Below are 20877 nucleotides of genomic sequence, written 5' to 3'. Positions count from 1 at the left end.
TTTTACCCTGTTGCTGCACCTCACCCATTGCACCATTGTGGTACATTTCCTACATCTTACTCCATGTTTGCAAGGTCCTCCCAGGTCTATGGCTGAAGGTATATGTGGTAGTCACAACCAGTGGAAACTTTTGCTAGTAGGGTGAGTTGACCTAGCCTTCTCCCTACCAGCCCTGACCTACCATTGTATCTCCTTCTTGATGGCTACATCAGAAATCCCTGGTAAACTGAGTAACTCATATACCTATAGCAGGGAGAATTTTTCAATGAGGGCAGTTGCCATCACAAAGATGATGGAGGCCTCGGTCTAGGAGATGGCTTCTTCCCTCTCTTAACTGGGATGAGGATATCACTGTTAACTCCAAATAGTGTAAATAATATCTCACCACAAGGGTGGATAGTTCCACCCCTAACTGGCATCTCAAAACCTGGGTTTAACCAAGTCACCTGATTCAGCCTAAGTTTTCTTTCATGTGGCACTGAGGAACATTGCAAAAATTAAGGAAAACAGTTATAAGTTATACTTCAAACAAATATTTGGTTTAAATGTAAAAGGTATCTATTTACAAGTAATGAAAGCAAAGTACTTCAAGTCATTGAATTTTCCCTTCTTGGAGGGAGAAGACCTCAGATGTTCTCATGCCAGGGAAGAGAGAGCATAAGTAATTGAAATGCAAAGTGAACCCTGGAGAAGGTTCAAGGTAATGGTGGAAGGAAAGCATAGACACATCTTGTCTTGTCTTAAAGGTGTGGCACATTGAGAAGTTTGAACACACATGAACATGAAAAGCATGGGGCTCTGTGCAAAGGAAACAGAAGATCCTTTCTTGCTCATAATGAATAGTATCTTCCTGAGGGAAGCAGGTGGACCAGTGGGAAAAAAACATTTGGGAACATTGGGAATGTTTGGAGGCGGTTGATATCAAATGCCCCAGCAGCTTTAGGCAAAAAGCAGTGAAGAGTATTCGAAGATAGTTAGAAGGTAATTATTTTTTTGGAACTGTTACTCTATGTCAACAGAATGAGGTTTCGCTATTAAATGGGCTCTGCTCGTCCCATAGTGACTTAAATGAGAAATGTGCTGTCGTTACAAGAATTAATGCCTTCCTCGGAGTTTCCTATTAACCCTTGACGTGCTCTTTTTAAGGCAGCTGATAATGGTTTTGAGTAGAGACAACGGGGGAGGAAAAATACAGAAGACAAGCACTGATTATACTTTTCAAGAAAGGGAATTAACTTAAAAATAACATTAAATTTCTTTTAAGCATAAAAAAAAACATACAGTAAAAATGAAAAACAACATGAAACTATATGTCTTGGAAAATAAAAACTTATGCTCATAAGCTAATTGCATCTTGCAGATAACTAAACTGAATTGCAAACTATCAGAGAGAAGGAGGAGAGACAGGCATTACAGAAGTAAAGAGAAGTTTTTAAAAAATCAGCAGTCTCATAAGGCCATTTAGGTACTCACTGATGCATAAAATTTCTTTCTCTGTCAACTGAAATAACCTGATTGATTTCACTATCGGACTAGCTTCTTCCCATTATTTTACATTTGTTGTCTTTCAGGCCTGGATGGCTGAATGTTCAACTTATTCCCGAAGAACTGGCACGTGTGCTTTGTAAAGTGCATAGCGACAACCCAACTGGGGGACAGCAAGAAGCTGGAGGACCCGCTGCAAGCTAAAACCTAAAATAAACACAACAGAGGCACTAGTGGATACTTTAAAAAGGAATTTATGGCCCATTTCCTCATTTCCCCTAGGATTTTGCTTGTGAAAATAAATTTGATATTTTCAGCATTAAAAAAATATATTTTTCAAAAAGAAAACAGGCCAAAGTTTCACATGTGTAACCCACCATTCCAATAAGACACAAGTGTAACAGCGTTAGTGGGACCCTCCATAGGGACACTGGCTCTGAAGTCACCAGTCTGCAGAGCCACCCACACCTGAATATACTGTGACTATGCCCTGGACATGCCAGGCCCACTCACAGGTATCAGATTACTTGTTTCAGGACACCTGATCCATTGAGAAGTTGAGAAATGACAATTTACATTAGGCTAATCGTCTTTCCCTTATTGTTAAGAGTTTATTTCTCCACAACAGTCTTTCCTTCTAGGGAATAGAAATGGTGACCTTAAGCAAGATAAATCACGGTGTCATAAAATATATCCCATTTATTTAATAGCTTTCTACCCTAGAAAATGTTTCAGGCTTTGAAATTCTGAGTAACTCATATACTTAGTATTTCTAATATGCTTTAAAAGCCCACTCAACTCCCCCCCAGCTGTTGAGGACAGGAAGTAAAGAAAATGAGCCTTTTTCCTGCTAGTCCTCCTAAGAGGAGGTGAGGGCACCAGCAGAGCCATTTTGGAATTTTGCTGGGAAGCAAGGATTAGCATCTGAGGGACACTGCCAGATTGTTTGATTAGAATAGTGTTGCTAAGTTATTTTAGATGGGATCCAGATAAGTAACACTAGCTTGAGGTTACACTGTGCACCTCAAAACTGGCCTCCAAGAAGCTATGCAATGCTGTTGACCATCCATTTCTCTTCTGTTTCTAAAGCCATTGGAGAAGAACTAGAGGATTGGAGCCCTATCAAAGGCATTTAATCTCAGTCTTTCAAGCTTTTAAAGCAGATTCTTTAATTTTCTGGGACTCATTAAACTAGAAAATGTAAAATCCCTCAGACATTGGAGAAATTCTGTGTAGAGAAATATACTAGTTAAAGGTACAATGTTTCTAGGTATGTGGTACCCAGTAGATGTCCAAGAAGGGTTGAATAAACAAATGAGTGCATTAGCGGCAGTTTTCCCAAAGCCTCCATTCTTTAAAACATTTCTTTTGTTGGGGCATCTGGGTGGCTCAGTTGGTTAAGCAGCTGACTTTGGCTCAGGTCATGATCTCACAGTCCATGGGTTCAAGCCCCGCATGGGTCAGGTGCTGACAGCTCAGAGCCTGGAGTCTGCTTCAGATTCTGTGTCTCCCTCTCTCTCTCTGTCCCTCCCCTGCTCACTCTCTGTCTCTCTCAAAAATAAATAAACGTTTTTTTAATTAAAAAGTCTCTTTCTATAATATACTTTCTATATATTTTGAACCCATTAGTTATCAGAAAACTGCTATGATTCATCTTCTCTTGTTCAGAGCACCTGAAACTTTTCTACTGTCAGATGGAAAACTATTAGAAAAATACCTTCTTAACTTATGGTATAACCCAACCCTTGAAGTAGATTTTTTTTTAATGTACTTTAGGCTTTGGGGATTACAGTTCTTACCGACAACACTGGGATTGCAAATTAAATCTGTGTAATATAACAGAGCTAAGGAACCCACCAACACATTTAAAACACAACGAATCTACAAGAGCACCTTAGATCTTTAAAGAGCCCTCTTATTTTACCCCATCCCAACTGACCTTTAGATATTCAAAAATGTGTTTCCTGTCAGTGTTTTTCCATCCCACTTCCATTTTGTGGTACTGTCACTTGGCATTTTTCCTTGGATAAACGAGGGGTGCAGGGAAAAGTCTGGGTATTAATTGGTGGCATTTTTCAATAGGAAGAGAGTCCACTGAGGATTTCAATTCCCGGGTAAAAAAATGCCTTTTTCTCCAGTTTTTTCTTTTTTCATGAAGTACTTAGATAATTGCATCAGCTCTTTATTTTACTTGTGTTGACAGCCTGAAAGTGCAATGTGATCATCCCAGCTGGAAGTCTCTGGTACTTTCCTCAGCCATCTTGTGACAGTAAAAATGGGTGGTCTTCCTTCTGGATCAAGAACTCTGGTGTATAATTCATCACCCCGAGCCATGAGGTGCAGCCATACCAATTACTTCACAAGCTTTCCAAGAAATCTAGCAAACCAAACAGAGCTCACTTCCAATTGGTTCCTACTCTCTCTTCAGCAAAATTTCAGGAGGCGGAATATTTTCCACTATGAAATAGGTATTTTGGAAAGTTCTACACACGCTTGTTTGCACAGGATTGACATTTACACAATCGTGAACAACACTTTATGTGGTACTTAGGATTTCTTTAGAGGACCTTTATCCAAGTGCTGACCTGGCTTAACCCTACTTAACTTGTAAAAAATGAAGGGATTATAGAAGAAGGTATATGGCCGTGGGCCACTGATGGATTAGACTTTCCTTTGGTTGTGTTTTCTTAGAGCCTTTGAAGTGGGGCTTGAGTACAATCTTCCTTAATGTTCCCTCTTATGGATCTTGTTTTGTTACAGTAGCTGATCTTCTGGGGTTAAGAAAGTGGCGAAAGAATGTGTTGTGCTTATGTGCTTACTTTGTTTATAAATGGTATACCTTTGCAAGGACAAAAAGAGTTTCCTTCATAATGTTCTGGAGCCTGCTCCTGTGCAACTATATAAAATACCCGGAGTCCTATTTTTAATTTGAAAACTCAGCGCTGGTGGAGGGTGGAGAAATGGGCCCTCTCATACATTGCTTTCTGGTGGAGACCGTAAACATATACATACTCATTGACCTGGCAATTCTAATTCTAGAAACTAATCCCAAGGAAATAATAAGGATGTGTGCAAAAATTCAATCACTAGTGTAGCCATTTCAGCATTGTTTATGGTATAGCAGATTTGAAAACACATAAGGGTAAAAACAGAATATGTTCCTGTACCTATGGAATGGAAAGGTAGGCAGCTGTGAAACGGCATATTGCAAAAGTGTCTATAATATTGACTTCGACAGATTTTCCCAGTCTGCAGGTGAATAAAAAATATAGTTCCATTCTATACCAAATGATCTCATTTTTGTTGGAAAAAAAAGTTATAAGCCTGCTTAAACATATGTATGCATTTAGATAATCAAAGCAACAGGGTAGTCCCTAAAATATAGACAGTTATTATGTGGTGGGATTATGGAGGGATATTATTGTCTTCTTTTTTCCTTATTTGTATTTTCCAACGTTTTTTACTTTACATATTACTTGTGTAGTAATAAAAAATATTTATAGTTTGCAGGGGTGTTTGGAGGGTGGGGGGATTTTTCCTCAAGTAAATGAAGTCAACTGAAGTTTAGATTTTCAGGACTGGTAAAGCTAGCCTGCATATATAGGGGAGATGGGTCATAGACGGAATTTGGGGCTTGGCTTCAGGCCTGAAATCCCAGCTTGGCTCTGCCTGCACAACTTCACTCAGTGCAAATCAGAGAATTCTTTTACTTCCCTGGGTCTGTTTCCCCACCTTTATTTTTCTTAACGTTTGTTTGTTTGTTTGTTTGTTTGTTTGTTTGTAGAAAGAGCGCACGCACACATGCACACAAACAGAGGAGGGGCAGAAAGATAGAGAGCAAACAGAGAATCCCAAGCAGGCTCCACACTGTCAGCACAGAGCCCCATGCGGGGCTCAATCCCACAAACCATGGGATCATGACCTGAGCTGAAATCAAGAGTCAGACCCTCCACTGACTGAGCCACCCAGGCGCCCCAGTGTCCCCACCTTTAAATAAGGACACCACTGCTACCCTATGTGTCTCATAGTATTATAACAGGCATCAGGGGAGATAATAAAAGCAAAAAGCCTTGGATAAGTTAAGAGTGTTAAGTGAAAAGAATAAACAGGAATCAGCAGACAATTCAAACAGCATAGCACGGGCTAATCCAACCAGCAGAGGCACTATCCTAATCTATCCACCCTTTCCCTGCTTCAGCCCCTCTTCTGTACTAAGAAGGAATTCAGCTCACCACTTTCAGAATGCAGCTTGCTTCTGTTTCCATCCATGAATTCAGCACAAGCAGATGTACAAAGAGTCAGAAGGCCAGTTCTGTGTTTTCCTACATTCATGTCCAGTGGCCCCATTAGCCCACTGCTAGCCACACACCTGCAGGCTGTATTGCCTCACACAATCCCTGCACTCGGAAGCCCTTACTTGGCCATGTTAAGCTTGCCATGCGATACACAGTGTGCTCTGTTTTCATTTTTCCACAAGAATGTCACAATGGCCACGAGAAGGAGAGGTCCTACTTCACAAATCCACAATACCTTGAGTCGTCACTCTAGAAAATTCCTTCCCACTGCCTCTACTTGACAGAGTTTCTTCATCTTTAAATTTCTCACTGCTTATCTAGCTTCTGTCCCCAGATTGATCTGAAAAAAATGAAAGTCTAGTACAGAGTTTGTTATGTCTGAAGATTTAGTTGCCCAAGCTGTGAGGCCCAGACTATTAGTTTTTGAGTCACGTTTCTTGGCTCTCAAGCTTGCAGAAAATACCTCAGACTTACATGAGAGAAACAAGTTTTCTCAGGTAGCTGGAAAGGAGGAGGATACCATTGTCTGCTGAAAAAGAATCTTTCACTCTCGTCGGAAAACGACAAACCAAGTTACCAAGTGGGGTATCTGTCTTGTTGGCACCTTCCAGGCTCCCTGACCTCTGAGTTAAGAATGATAATGACATTCTAATATTTTCACTTTATGTTGAATATTTTCAGAAGTATTAAAAGCACCTTAAAAAAGTGCTTGGGATCTACTCTTTACCCATTTGGGGAACAATCACTTCAATCAAACAGGCTCTTTTTAATGCCAAATGCCCGGTATTTATCAGGTTAGGTAAGAATATGGGATCCTGCTGGCAAGAGGAATAAAAGTGCTTTTAGGACAATAAATATATGTCCTCAACCCTTCTGCTGAGCATTAGGTGGAGACTTTGGCTGACGTCAGTCCTGATAACCAGAGAGCTCCCTGTTCCCAGCTGCCCATCCCGGTGCCCCACTGCATAACATTTTAAATCATCTCAGCCATGGTAAATGACGGCCAAAAGAACAGCTTCAGCCCAGAAGAGACAAAGGGACAGTGTTAGAGAAAGAAAAGCAGTGGTATTCTCGCTTCATTTTAAAATTAATAGAGTTGGTTATAGTTTCTAAGTACACTTGGAAATCCAGCTGCCAGAGAATGGGCTTGAACACTGAAAGCCCTCTTTAATCCGTGGACCCCGGACAGGTAGCGGTACTCTCCAGCAAGCAGGGCACAGGTAGTGGCACTGTAAAGCCAGCAAAGAGAGCCTGCCAGGAAGCTCCCACACTGTCCTCAGGGAACTGCCTCCACGCAACGGGCAGCTTTGATCTCTGCTGAGCCTGCTGGGGGGGGTGCCAACGGTGCGGTGGGTGTCCCCGGGGTCATTTTACAGAGACCATCAAAGCCGCTTTCACATGGTAAAGACTAACAACCTGGCCTCTATTTGAACAGCTAGCAGCTCTTCAAACTGTCTAATTCCCAGAGCCTGTTAAACAGAAAGACAGCTAAGAAACAGAGTAATGTTGAGTCCTGGACAGAAGGGAAGGGAGAAAAAGTGAGCCGGCCTGGGGGTGCCACCGCCACGGGCCAGCATCACCCAAACATCAGTGTTCCTATCTTTAAAATAAATGATTTCTCAGGGTTACATCACTGGAGTACACAACTGGAAGGAATCGTGATTTGGCCAATGATGCGTATTAAAATGTTACAAGAATCACCAAAATGGCAAGTAGAGATTTGTCAGAAGACAGGGAGAAAGAACAGCCCTGAAGAAGAATTTAAATGAAATAAAACAAGTAAATGGGCTTTTAAATCAAATTTAAATCCACTGGAAAGGAGCTTAAAGAAAATTTAGCAAATGGCCAGTCATAATCCTTATAATCTTGCTCTTCTGACTTAAGAAATCCACGATGTATTTTTTAAATACTATTTTTCACTAGAAATACAAAAAAACATTGGAAGATAACTATTATAACTATTGGAAGATAACTAAAAATGTTTTTCAATGTCCCTTTCAGCCCCTCCCCACCTAAATTTCTTTCTATAGGAGAATCATAATGAGTTTCATTAAGACATTAAAACAAGACTAATTAGGTGGGAAGTGCTTTAAAAAAAAGACTGATTCTCTAACAGACCAATAGTTATCTTTGAATTTTTTTTTAATGTTTACTCATTTTTTAGAGAAAGAGAGAGACCGAGTGTGAGCAGGGGTGGGCAGAGAGAGAGGGAGACACAGAATCAGAAACAGGCTCCAGGCTTTGAGTGGTCAGCACAATGCCCAATGCGGGGCTCGAACTCACGAACCATGAGCTCATGACCTGAGACGAAGTCAGATGCTCAACTGACTGAGCCACCCTGCAATAGTTATCTTTGGAGAGCATGATATATTCTCCTTTGGATTGAGGGGTAATGTTGAAAGACTAAACATCACTTAAGTGTCATTAGCTAGTCTTAAGCTTCAGTAGTTAGTCTTTTAAGTAGAAGATAAAATGCATCATCAAAAATTCAAAAGAATAAGATGAACTACATTAGCACTTCACATAAAAACAAATATAAATAATCAACTAATATGAAAAGATGCTCACCAATGTCTAGGAAGACACAAATTAAAACAACAGTAAGATAGCATTTTTTCTCCTATTACATCAACAACAGCAAAAAATTCAAAAGAGTGATAGCATCTAGTGTTGGTAAGGATATAGGAATAAATGGGTACTATTTTACATTATTGGTGGGACCATAAAGTGGAATAACCATTTCTGAGGAGAAGGAAAAAACAAAACAAAACAAACAAACAAACAAACAAAACGTAGTGGCTATAAAACATTTTAAATGCACAAATCCTATAGAATAGATAAGAATCTCAGTAGCCAATCACAGAATCACAGAAACTCAACTGCAACCAATTAAAGATCCCCCTCTTTCCCTATGAATAGTTCTAAATTCTGATGTCATGTCAAGATGTTCAGAAAGAGGAAGAGAGGTATATGATCTTCCAGATCATTAGCCCACACGAAATTCTCCAAGAAGTCATTGGCTCACCCAGTCTTCAGCTGGTATCCCAGACAGATCACTGATGAGATGTCCCTTGTTCCTGGTGGCATGATCCTTTTATGTCCAGTAAATTTCTCTGCTCCTTTCATATCATGCTCGAGGGCCTGGGAATAATTCTGCTGTTCCCCTGCTAAGCTGGAGGCTTGGGATCATGGCAAGGTTGTTTGTGGGCAGATTTGCCTCTATGCAACACACAGTATTTCTTCTCTGGGGCCCCACTTCCCTAAATCCCTGTGGTCAGCTTCCTCACTGAGATTATAACCTGGAAAACATAGGCCCTGGCCTGCCTCTAGGACCTGCAAACGCTCCCACTATCCTCACTTCCCCTCTACCCTCCCTCCCTTTCCACCATGCTGGAAAAACTTTCTCTAACCTAAAACAGAAGTTCTGTGGTCTTTTACGATGTGTCTCCCACACATTTTGTCTTTGCCAGTTTCCTTCATTCCCCTACGGATTTGGAGTTTTGGAAACCAAAGTCCTGAAGATGCTCTCCCCTCCCTGATTTCAGAGCTGGAGCATCTTTCCTCAGTGACAATGAACACAGAAGACCTTAGCTGCTTGAATATGGCAGGGGCAGGAGGGAGAGAGAAAAAAAAACATTGGTAATATTTCCAAATTATTCAATTGACAACCTAGCAGGCCACTATCCTGTACAACTGTAGCAATCCTCTCTATCCTGACTATAGCTATCCTACAAAAATATAATCCCAGAAGTGTGTAAAGAGGTAGAGACACACATGATTATTGTAGCCCTGTTTGTAATAGTGGAAAATTAGAGATAATTTAAATGTCCACCAAGAGGGGAGGTGGCAAAATAAATCACAGTAAACTGAGACCATGGAATTCTGTGCAAACACTAAAAAGAATGTGTACATCTGTATGTGCTGACTTGGAAAGATCCTATGAGCATTGTGAAGTGAAAAGGGCAAAGTGTAGGATGATATGCATGATGTGATCTCATTTGTTTAAGAAAAGAAACACCCTGTTTCTGTGTATGTGTGTATGTGTTACTAGAGCAGAGGAAAGGATGGCAAATGTTAATAGTAATAATTTTTGAGAAGTGAAATTAGAATGAGGAAGGACTCTTTTTTTTTTTTTTTACTTTGCAACCCTTTTTAATATTTGGTTTGATTTGGCAAGCACCTTCTACCTTTAAAGATTCTTTTTAAAGGATAAAAAATACGTTGTAGCACATATTAATTTACCTCTAGATGGGACCTTATTCATTCTCAAAGCATGTAGAATTTCTTGGAGAATCAGGAGCTAAGACAAAAAAAATGCAGACCTTCCATTCATTGAGGTTTATGGTTCAGTTACAAAGATTAATCATTTAAGACTCGACGATGATTGTAAGAATCATTTTGTAAAACCCTGACTGGAAAGTTAATTCCTGCCATGAAATATAAGGAAACCAAAATTTAAACATAATTGAGGAAATTTAAACACCTTATCACTCTCTGCCGGGCTCTATTAGTCAAATAAATGCAGGAGATCTTGTTTTAAACAAATGATGACAGTTGACAATAAAGTATAAACATGATCCAAGCTAATATATGTGCTAATTGTTCTTTGTTTTAATCCCCAATACACATCCTTCATTATCTGAGAGATCAACTGCTTTGCCTTGAGTCAAACCTAGGAATAGTTTTTTTCTGCCATGGATACCACTGCAATATAAAAGGAATCTGAAGAGTCTGAAATCCAGGCCCAAAATGAACACAAGAGCTAACTAGAAATGCTAACGATAAGGTAGCAGAGGACAGAATTATAAACTCAATGGATATGTTTGGTACAGCATTATAGTGTGGCTACTTAATTAACAATGCTGATATTATAGATCCCAAACAGGGTCTAGTATCTTTATCGAGGATGCTAAAAGAAGAACTAATTTGACCACATAAGAGTAATTTTGCTTAGTATATAAGACAGTGACTCACACTAGCATATAAGAAAATAACCAGAGTTTCAAAACATCTTCAAGTGAACCTTCTCAGCCTTGTTAAGTGCTGATCAATGTAAAAAGGTTGGATCACCTCAACAGTAAGAGACGCTCTTTCAAATATGTCTAATAATTTTCCATCCAGTCATTCAACATTTGTTGAATTAGTGCCATGTACCAGTAACATTTAATATTTATCTAGCACTTACTACGTCCTGAGCCATGTTCTAATTTCATAAATTAACTCACTTAATCCTTATAACAATCCTATGACTCAGGCATATTGTCTTTCAAATTTAAAGAATTGGGCATTGACTCACAGAAATGAAGTAACTCACCCAAGCTCACCCAGACGGTTGTCACTGAACAAGTTGAGATTTGAACCCAGGTGATCTTGTGATCTGGCCACAGACTCCTGTTCTTCACTCTATAAACTAAGCTTAACAAATAAGGGATTTTTTTTTATTGTATCTAAATGGGATGATAGATGCTAGCTAAATTTATTGTGGTACTATTTCATAGTATATGTAAACCAAACTATCATGCTCTACACCTTAAACCTATGCAGTAATAGATATCAATTATTTCTTAATAAAACTGGAATTTTTATTTTTATTTTTTGCCCAGAGAAAATAAATAAAAGATGCATTCTAGTAGGGGAAACAAATGTAAGAACGAATTACAATGCAATGTAATGCTTTGGGAGCATAAATGTAGGGATGAATAGAGAAAAACCACAAGTATCAGGGTTGAGTTAATAAATATTATGGAAATGGGTGCAGGAGGGGCAGGAGCTGGGTAGCAATTATTCCTCTTTTTTGGAACTCCAGATTAGCATATATATGACTAAACGGACTAAACGAAATACTTCATGAATCCACCCAGATTAGAAGTATGTAAACTAATCTCTCACGTGTACTAAACTGGGTGTTCTGAAAGTCACTGAATTTCAGGAGACTGTGATAACCATCTAATGCCTTACTTCTATAAGAAACACTTTGTGATCTCGAGAAAATATTGCAGCATTTTATTTGATGGGATGAAGCTTTAGGCTGAGCAAGATCTTTACCTTTAACGCCTAACATATGTAGTCCCGGAAGATTAACCAAGTGACCTTTAAAACTTTGCCCTTCACTTCTTAGAAATCCTGTCAATAAATGGAATGTCCATTTTCACTTTCCTTTAACTGCTCTAGACACAAATACTCATTTTGCAAAGATGTTGGCATGTCATTGGCAAAATTCACTTGTGCTATTTCTATTCATTATCCTTATACCAGACTTCATCCCAAAATAGTCCTGCATAAGATGCCACATGTGTCCTCTAGCACTCCAGGAATTAAGAGCATATGCTCCATAAAAATGGAATCCCAATGACTCCAGACTAAGTTACCCAGCAAAGATGTCCATCCAATGCACTTATGAGCTCTTTCTCAGTGTTGCTTTTGTTCTAAGCTCAGTTAGCTGTATCAAGATGAAACTCAGCTGTACAACTCAGTACTTTTAAAAGTTCAGTACATCAATGTTGTCTCGGCCTGTTTGGGCTGCTCTAACAAACTACTACAGATTTGGTGCCTATAAGTAACAAATTTATTTCTCACAGTTCTGTCTGGGAAGTCCAAGGCATCAGCAGATTCAGTGTCTACTGAGTGCCCGCTTCTGGGTTCCTAGGTGACCATCTTCTCCCCATGTTTTCACATAGCAGAAGGGGTAAGGGATCTCTTGTATGAAGGCACTGATCCCATTCATGAGGGCACCACCCTCATGACCTAATTACCCCCTAAAAACTCCACCTCTTAATACCATCACCTTAGGGGTTAGGATTTCAACATAACAGTTTGTGGGGGACACAAATATTCAGTCTATAGAAATCCATTTCACAGTATGTAAATAATGGACTCTCCAAAAAGTCAACAGTCACAGACCCAGATGAAAAGTATATGTATTCCTATGTACATTCTTATTATGGGCCAGACAATGGCAACACAGAAATAACTGACACAGGTTCTGCTCACATTATCCCAAAACCAAAGTTTGCAGTGGATCAATAGGTCTGCTTCATGTTCGTCACTTTGTAGAGTGTATTTTTGAAGTACTTCCTTAATTCAAAAGTAAAATCTTTATCAAATAAAGACATCAATAGCATCCTCTCCAAGACTGAGGGCCAAATTCCTTCCCTTAGAATCCCCACAGGACTTTTTCATACTACTAGAGTAAACATATGTAGCCAATACATGGATTTCAGCCAAGGTAGGATAAAAAGAAGAATCTATTAAATATAACATCAAATCAGTCACTTTTAAGGTACTAGCATAATCATCTGCCAGACAATGACACTTTTAGGGAACAACCATCTGCTGGAAAAAAAAAGAAAGAAAAAGAAAGAAAATCTAAAGGTCATCTCATTTCAACTGAAAAGCTGAATTGTGAAAATTATGGTTGGCAAAGTGATATCTCTTCAATCAAAATAAAACATAAAATGATCCTTACTAGGCCAACAGCAGCTGTCCAATTATAATAAACAAAATTCCTCAGTTGATGTCTTTTTCTAGACCCATGTTTTCTTCGCCTTTTATTTTTTCCTCAAAAAATTACATGGAAAGACCCAAGGATGGGGTGAAGAAAGAAAGACATTTGGGGCTAGTTCTTGTGTGTGTGTTGGATTATCTGAAATACACAGATAAAAACTGGGTGTAAGCCTTAAAATAGAGCAAAGTGTCAATTTCAAAATAAATAATGATAATGGTATTTTCAAGATCAGCTCTCTATTCATGTTCTGTGCCAAAGCATTTAAATACCCTGTGCTACTCATAACATAATGTGGGTGGTAAAAGAAAAAAAGCCATCCCTACTTCAACATGTTATTCCTAAAGAGTCTATTCATGTCAAAGATACAATTAATTTATATAACCCCAATATCCTGACGCTGAAACACAAAGTACACAAAGCAAAACATTCTCTTATTTTGAAAAGAGAAGAATGAACATAAACGCTGCTTTATGCAATTGCCCAAAGCTATTTAAGATAAATAATAAAATAATTTAAATTAACAAATTATTCTAGTAAACCATTTTTATCAGACACTTAATTTTGTTTTCTTTTTTTTTTTTTTTTAATTTTTTTTCAACGTTTTTTATTTATTTTTGGGACAGAGAGAGACAGAGCATGAACGGGGGAAGGGCAGAGAGAGAGGGAGACACAGAATCTGAAACAGGCTCCAGGCTCCGAGCCGTCAGCCCAGAGCCTGACGCGGGGCTCGAACTCACGGACCGCGAGATCGTGACCTGGCTGAAGTCGGACGCTTAACCGACTGCGCCACCCAGGCGCCCCTTAATTTTGTTTTCAAGTCCAAAGTTTGAGCCCACACATACTTTTTCCCCACGGGAGTTAACAATTGCTGTGCTGGCAGTTTTGTAGAATTTGAGACGATCTGGACCTGGCACCCCTTCATTCAGTCTAGATGATGACATTTTCCCATTATATAGTGAAACGACTGATTTCAGACACATTGTTAGGTCACCTGTCTCACCTATTTGGCTGTACTCTGTTTTGGGGGTACCTTTTCATTTAAAATTAACCTTTGGGCCATCAAATCTAGTCAGCCAGAAACATCAACCACATACATTTTTTGTCTAATCGGATTAATAGACAGGTTTCACATATTTCTCTTGAAGAACTCTTAATAATACTAAATCAAATTACTATTTTCAATAGGACCTTTTCTAAGTGAAGAAGAAACAAACAAAACTTTGTAAAAAAAAATCTTTTCAAATAACCCAAAATTCAACTCTTCAGACAAATAGCACATTTAAAGTCAAGTCACGAACATTTTTCAAATGAAGTTAGATTTTAATTACACCTGTAAGTCACTAGAAATTTATTTTAGAGTTGCCTTAAAAATTTGAGTATACTGAGTAAAAGCTGAACCTTATCAACAATTTGTGAAAGATGCCTTAAGAAAATATGTGAGGCTTTACCCAGAAAACAGATATTCTTTTCTGTGTCTCTTTTGAAAGAAATCTTGTGAATTTAAGGAGAGGTGTGTGTGTGTGTGTGTGTGTGTGTGTGTGTGTGTATGTCTATACTTGACAGAGGGAGAGAGAACACCCATGAGTGCCCAAAACATATATTTAAATATCACCAATTACGGAGGCATCCCTACACTTAGCACTCATGTATAACCTTTATGTACATATTCAGGTGGGGTAAAGCAGGGTATTTATGGAATACAGGGCAGGGCTGCTGGGAACCACTTCTCCCTGTGACAGGGCGGTAATGCTATGGGTGGACCATATCCAAAAGAAATACGATAGAGACTATACATGCGACAGCATCCTAAAGAGGTCAGAACTATAATTTCCTAAAGTCTCCAACCCCTGGGAGGTAGGGAGGAGAAAGATAGCTTTAGTTTTATAAGCTAGTACACGAGTGAAGAGGTTTTATTGCTTGTAAATGTTTAGTTTATTATGAAATCAATCCTTCTGTCTTGTTTCTGATAAAGTGTATCTTGCCACTGACCCCAACTCAAGCCAGAAACACTTAAGTAACACAGTGTATACAAAGGAGATGTTGGTGTTCATAACAGTGTAAGGGGTTGTTTCGATTCCACCTGTCTTGATGATTAAAATAGAAAGAATGGGCAAGCTTCTAGTGGAAGCTCCTAGCAGCAAGATTATTTTACTTTTGTGTATCCCACCCATTAACCCATTATGGGTGTGTGCAGTGGGGTGGGTAGGGCAAGTAACACACACACTGAAATCTGTCTGGCTCGAGAAAGCTCAGTACCCATATTAAAGAAATAACAGAGGATTAAAATCCTAAAGATCAAGATTTGGTCAAAGGAGGCAGCACACTGTAGTGGAAAAGGCAAGCATATTCAGGTTTGACTTTTGCCACTTAATAGATGTGCAGACCTGAGCGAGTTGCACTTAGCAACAAATTCCCTATCCTTAATATAGAGTTTAGGGGGTCTTCGTAGGAAGTGAGTGGGGCAATGACACTTGGTAGGCATTCAGTTAATATTTGTCTCCACTTGCACTTACTGAACAAAACTTATTAAGAAATATAAAATTGATCACCTCCCGGCATGTGACCACTTTGCCCAAGAATCTTCCCACGTACCTTCCATAGTACATTTATCACTGCCATGAACTGATGTTCTAACGCCAAAAAAATTTGGTTTATTCTAACTATATGAAGTTTATTGGCTCCACATGGCATGTTTGGTCGTCTACAAGTTTGTTCCATAAAGGCAGGAACTATGATCCTCCTGTACAAACTTGCATCCCAACTCCCAGCTCAGAGCATGGCACACGCATATTAGAATGAGCAAAATAAATGAAATGAATGCATAACCCACATGCACCCCAACATGTTGAAAGAACAAGAGTAAAGCTTTTGAAAACTCTATTTATTCTTATTTCTTACTTATTTCAAAAATAAAATACTGAGGCAAACTTAAGCCACCATAAAGAAAGGAAAACTTATCTCTGCCACATTTCTGGAAAGCACCATTCCTAGCTACTCTCTTGCAGGCACTTACCTGTAGAGCCACAAATGTTCTGCTTTTCAACTTTATCCTAAACATAAAGGTGTGCTGGAAAGAGCATTCAAGTTAGAAATTTGAAAACCCAGGGGCACCTAGGTGGCTCAGTTGGTCCAACTTCAGCTCAGGTCATGATCTCAAGGTCCATGAGTTGGAGCCCGGCATGGGGCTCTATGCTGACAGCTCAGAAGCTGGAGCCTACTTCGGATTCTGTGCCTCCCACTCTTTCTGCCCCTTCCCTACTCATGCTCTGTCTCCCTCTGTCTCTCAAAAATGAATAAACGTTAACAAAATTTTTTAAAGAAATTTGAAGACCCATATTTTGGTTATTTCCACATGTGAACACTTAGGTAAATCACATTATCTTTGTAGTCTCATTTTTTTTCTCATTTGTGAAATGGAGATAAATCGTCCCTGCACTCCCAATAGAACTGTTTGAAGAAGATATGAGTCAGGGCACCTAGGTGGCTCAGTTGGTTAAGCTTCCAGTCTTGACTTCGGCTCAGGTTCTGATCTCACAGTTCATGAGTTCGAGCCCTGCACTGGGTTCTGTGCTGACAGCTCAGAGCCTGGAGCCTGCTTCAGATTCTGTGTCTCCCTCTCTCTCTGCCCCTCCCCAACTTGTGCTCTGTCTCTTGGTCTCTCAAAAACAAACAAACAAACAAAAAAAAACATTAAAAAGGAGAAGAAGAAGATATGAGTCAAGTGGGGAGAAGAAGCTGTGTGTGTGTGTGTGTGTGTGTGTGTGTGTGTGCGCGCATGTGTGTATTGAAGGAATGGAAAGGAGAGGCACCATCATTTATTGAGCACTTATTATATGCTACAATTGGCCAACATGAACATACTGTCTAACCATTAATCCAAGTCCTTTGCTGAATCCCAATGTATTTGCCCCAAATAATCTTGTTTAAATTATTGTTGTACACTTTCTATGAAGAAGGGGTGTGCTAAGGGAAATTTGAAACCTAAAACCTGTCTCAAAAGACAATAAATTCTAAATCTGCAGTGTGAAATTAGCAGCCTTAGTCCATTGACTTCATTCTTCAATAGCATGATTCAGTGTTGTGCTTGAGCTAGCTAACTCTGACTTACAGGAGTCAATGTTATGCAGTATCTTCTCAATTCCATTTTCATCAACATTGGTCATTTGAAATCAGCCTTGGTGGGAGTATTTACACTGTAGAAATGGGTAAGGGAACAAATCAGGGTTTTTTTTTCCCCTGAGAGTCAGTTGTTAAACATTTACCAGCATACCACTGCTTTATGATTTTCCTCATATCAAGCTGTTTAATTCCTCTGCGGCTGGAATCCCATCTTTTGCAAACATTTCCAAGTCTTCTTTTTCTCACTAAAATAACTTGGAGAGTTCTGTTTCATAAATTAATTGAGCTCAAAGATTGGTCTGGAAACAAACTGACTCATTTTTGCTTTCCATGACTCTTCTGTCTTTCTTCTTACTTCTCTTTCATTTTCCATTTTTTCTCAACCATCACAATACCCACCTTTCCCCATTCTAGAAATTATTCTCCATCCAGGCTCTCCTACTTTCCCCTAAAACTAGCACAGCAAAATTAGGTACCCAAGTGAAAACATATGCCAAGTCCTTTTCGTTTTCATGCACATAGCCAGTGCCTATATTTGGGGGATTTATAAGTAAATAAAAGGATGTACTTCTGTCTGCTTTATATTTTATATGCATCCACATTTATATGTATCCACATTTCATCTAGGAAATTTCCTGCAGGGACAAGCTATAATACAATGGATTGGCTATAAAACAGTAACAGACCATACTAGCCATTTACACGCAAGCTGATCAGCAATGATGATGAACCTATTTGTGAAATAGGTGTCAGTTACTGTCTCCTCACCCTAAGTACAAACAGCCATCTCCATGAAGTAGCAAATTAAATTCAGAATCACAGCCTGTTAGCTGTAACTTGGACAAGTCATATAGACCCTGTGAGCCTCAGTTTTCTGTAAAATGGAAAGAATAATAAGAGTTACATTCATTTTGAAGAACTATTGTGAAGGTTAGTGATAATACTAATAGAGTACCTGACACAGTGCTATATATTATTATTATTTGTTTATCTGGGAAATGTTGTTACATTTACACTATATCCTCTTCTGGACCACCGAAGAACTCACACACTTTCTTAAAAAATGTCTCTTCTTCTCTGTCTATTACTACAATTTTGTCTATCATTATAACATACTTTGAAATAATAAAAAATTGACTTTAGTTTATGAAATTATTATATATGTGTATTAAAGACATTTCTTAAATACTGATAAGAGAAAAGGGAAAACAAAATCTGTTCCTCAAAGATATTCCAATGATACAGTGTTATATAAACTTCCAGGCTTTCTAATATGTGTATACAGTTATAAAATAGAACCAAAATATGTATGTATTTTTGTAATCTATATTTTCCACTTAACATATCATGAACCTTTATTATGTCAATATATATACAGTAAAACTTTAACATCTCTAATGAGTTCTGATTTATGGATGTCACACCATCCGTCAAAGAGAAAGTCCAAACATTGCTATGATAACCTATTGCAACTTTTAGGCCAGTGTCAGGAACCCCTTTGTCTGATGGTCTGAGAAAGGTGTTGGCCAGATAGTGTAACCACTTCAGAAAAGTCATGCACACAGTGATGGATGTTGGATACCAGATCTTAATAAGGCAAAGAAGAAGCAAGTGGGATGAGCCAACACATTACAGTTAGCTGGCTCCACAGGAGAGAAATTTCCTACAAATGTCCTGGAGAAGAGGATCAAATAGGAGGCTTATTTCCACCCTCCTCCCTTGTACCCCTAATGGGGAAGACAGTGTTGAATAGCTCTTTCCTAAGACTAAGACCATTGGCCAACTCCAGCAGACCAACAGTATAAAGGCCATGGCTCTTTGACCAATTTGTCATCTCTTCCTTTTTTTCCCCCTGGGTTTCTGAAAGAAATGAGGAAACCTGCAGGCAATTAGATGTTTAGTGTAAACCTCTGGGCTAGTGCTGTCTCAGGGCAGGAGCTAAATAGTATAAGTTGGCAGGAAATATAGTTTAGCCCTATCCACCCAATTCGCTAAACCATATTTTCTTACAGATTTTCTCAAAACAGAGAAGAAATCAGTTGAGAAACCAGTCCAATGTGGTTAAGAAGTAGGTAAAAGTATTCATAACTTATTAACATTAAAATGACCAAAAGCTTCAAAACTGTTTTTGAGCCTGTGTGTGTACGTTTGAACGGATCTGGTCTTTCATGCAATCAATTGCTGCTAACAGCAAAACACAAGTTACAAAAAGGGTTTAAAAAAAAAATCAATGCATCAAAAGATAGAAGGCTATTATTACTCAGAAAAAGAAAGGAAATGGGGCAACTGGCTTATTTTGCAGTTGTTTTTCACATTCTTTTGGATGCAAGCACAGAATTGCCAGTGATGTCTCTTAGCAAAATTGAGTTGAGGCAGTTAGTTGGAAAAACCAGCCATAATATTACCCTTTCTAAAATTCCCCCAAGTCACTGGTTGGCACCATCTTGGAAAACTGCCTTGACTCCTACCCCCTTCTCTGCTCGCTCATTCCCCTCTGCTATTTGGCTCAAGAGCACCCACACAATAAAGCAGAAAAAAATACTTGTTACTCTGAGCATGATTCACTTCCACAGAGAGTCCCATTTTGAATTGCTTGTCTTCCTCCTGTGTGGTCATCCCTCCTGGCCTTGGGATCTACAGCAGAATAATTGCTTTAGGCCAAAGGGGTTTCTATTCTTTCTTAAGAGTTACCATTTCCTCCCATCAAGAGTGGTTAATAAAAAGCCCTCAGATCAGTTGTATTTGCTGTGCTTCAATGTCAAGCTGCCATTTAAAGGGTTTAAAATTAGGTTGGGCACTGTTGCTGCCTTTCCTGTAGCCAGTTAATCACAGGATTCTTTGCCACATTGAGGCCAGAATGGGCATGGCACATGCAACAAGTAAGGAAACCATGGATTACAGGCCGAGCAGCTCATGTGCTTACACAACAGGAATTGTTTAGAACACTTTGAACATTATTGTATTTGTTTTTAACCGTCCTTTACTTAAGAATTGTTTCTCTAGGACCCAGCACTAAGCTTGGCACATTTGTTAATGAGCAAATGGGTTTCTGGCTTTTCCCTTGAAAGGCTGGCCAAAGTAATAACAGTCCTTTGCTTGGGCAATTCAAAACTGGCATTTGAGTTGGAGAGGTGCTACACTCATCATTGAACTTGAAATTGTGAGGGCCCCCTGTTCTCCTTCCTGGTTGGGCTACGGTGACCTACTGATGATAATGTTAAAATTCAGAAGAAGCTCAAGGCACATTTGAAAAATCAACAAGGGGCGCCTGGGTGGCTCAGTCAGTTAAGCATTAACCTCTTGATTTCAGCTCAGGTCATGGACTCACCACGGTTTGTGGGACTGAGCCCGATGCCCGGCTCTGAGCTGACAGCATGGAGCCTGCTCTCACCCCCTCTCTCTGCCCCTCTCCTGCTCTCTCTCTCTTTCTTTCTCTCAAAATAAATAAACATTTGAAAAAAAAAGCAAAAAATC

The sequence above is a fragment of the Lynx canadensis genome, chromosome B1 (assembly GCF_007474595.2).
Source record: "Lynx canadensis isolate LIC74 chromosome B1, mLynCan4.pri.v2, whole genome shotgun sequence".
Classification (NCBI taxonomy): Eukaryota; Metazoa; Chordata; class Mammalia; order Carnivora; family Felidae; genus Lynx; species Lynx canadensis.
Note: the sequence above shows the minus strand (reverse complement) of the source record.